The following is a 1,999-nucleotide window of genomic DNA, read 5'->3' as shown; positions in this document are numbered from 1 at the left end:
TCTGATCTTTATGATTTCTTTCCTTCTGCTAACTTTGGGTTTTGTTTGTTCTTCTTTCTCTAGTTCCTTTAGGTGTAAGGTTAGATTGTTTATTTGAGATTTTTCTTGTTTCTTGAGGTAGGCTTGTATAGCTATAAACTTCCCTCTTAGAACTGCTTTTGCTGCATCCCATAGGTTTTGGATCATCGTGTTTTCATTGTCATTTTTCTCTAGGTATTTTTTGATTTCCTCTTTGATTTCTACAGTGATCTCTTGGTTATTTGGTAATGTATTGTTTAGCCTCCATGTGTTTGTGTGTTATACGTTTATTTCCCTGTGGAAAAAAACAGTGTTGTGGTCAGAAGAGATGCCTGATATGATTTTAATTTTCTTATATTTACTGAGGCTTCATTTGTGACCCAAGGTGTGATCCATCCTGGAGAATGTTCCGTGCACACTGAGAAGAAAGTTTAATCTGCTGTTTTTGGATGGAATGTCCTATAAATATCAATTAAATCTATCTGGTCTATTGTGTCATTTAAAGCTTGTGTTTCCTTATTAATTTTCTGCCTGGAAGATCTGTCCATTAGTGTAAGTGTGGTGTTAAAGTCCCTCACTGTTATTGTGTTACTGTCGATTTCCTCCTTTATAGCTGTTAGCAGTTGCCTTATGTATTGAGGTGCTCCTGTGTTGGGTGCATATATATTTATAATTTTTATATCTTCTTCTTGGATTGATCCCTTGATCATTAGTGTCTTTCCTGTCTCTTGTAACATTCTTTATTTTAAAGTCTCTTTTATCTAATATGAGTATTGCTACTCCAGCTTTCTTCTGATTTCCATTTGCATGGAAATCTTTTTCCATCTGCATGGAAATCTTTTTCCATCCCCTCACTTTCAGTCTGTATGTGTCCCTAGGTCTGAAGTGGGTCTCTTGTAGACAGCATATATATGGGTCTTGTTTTTGTATCCATTCAGCAAGCCTGAATCTTTTGGTTGGAGCATTTAATCCATTCACGTTTACAGTAATTATCCATATGTTTGTTCCTATTACCATTTTCTTAATTGTTTTGGGTTTGTTTTTGTAGATCGTTTTCTTCTCTTGTGTTTCCCACTTAGAGAAGTTCCTTTAGCATTTGTTGTAGAGCTGGTTTGGTGGTGCTGAATTCTCTTAGCTTTTGCTTGTCTGTAAAGCTTTGGTTTTCTCCATTGAATCTGAATGAGATCCTTGCCGGATAGAGTAATCTTGGTTGTAGGTTCTTCCCTTTCATCACTTTAAGTATATCATGCCACTCCCTTCTGGATTTTAGAGTTTCTGCTGAGAAATCAGCTTTTAACCTTGTGGGAGTTCCCTTGTATGTCATTTGTCGTTTTCCCCTTGCTGCTTTGAATAATATTTCTTTGTCTTTAATTATTGCCAGTTTGATTACTATGTGTCTTGGCATGTTTCTCCTTGGGTTTATCCTGTATGGGACTCTCTGCGCTTCCTGGACTTGGTGGCTATTTCCTTTCCCATATTAAGGAAGTTTTCGACTATAATCTCTGCAAATATTTTCTCTGGTCCTTTCTGCCTCTCTTCTCCTTCTGGGACCCCTATAATGCGAATGTTGTTGCGTTTAATATTGTCCCAGAGGTCTCTTAGGCTGTCTTCTTTTCGTTCTTCTTTCTTTAATGTGTTCCGCAGCGGTGAATCCCACCGTATTGTCTTCCAGGTCACTTATCCGTTCTTCTGCCTCAGTTATTCTGCTATTGTTTCCTTCTAGTGTAGTTTTCATTTCAGTTATTGTATTGTTCATCTCTGTTTGTTTGTTCTTTACTTCTTTTAGGTCTTTGTTAAGCATGTTTGCATCTTCTCAATCTTTGCCTCCATTCTTTTTCCAAGGTTCTGGGTCATCTTCACTATCATTATTCTGAATTCTTTTTCTGGAAGGTTGCCTATCTCCACTTCATTTAGTTGTTTTTCTGGGGTTTTATCTTTTTCCTTCATCTGGTACATAGCCCTCTGCCTTTTCATTTTGTCT

At 37.1% G+C, this 1,999-nt stretch overlaps 1 protein-coding gene across 10 annotated transcripts in view; it reads left to right on the top strand.

Annotated features, from left to right (window-relative positions):
* Positions 1–1,999, top strand: part of ARFGEF3 (ARFGEF family member 3) — a 192,849-nt gene that overhangs the window by 104,578 nt on the left and 86,272 nt on the right. The gene's annotated exons all lie outside the window — the stretch shown is intronic.

The sequence above is a fragment of the Physeter macrocephalus genome, chromosome 10 (genome assembly GCF_002837175.3).
Source record: "Physeter macrocephalus isolate SW-GA chromosome 10, ASM283717v5, whole genome shotgun sequence".
NCBI classification, from domain to species: Eukaryota; Metazoa; Chordata; class Mammalia; order Artiodactyla; family Physeteridae; genus Physeter; species Physeter macrocephalus.
This window is presented reverse-complemented; position numbering and strand designations above follow the sequence as displayed.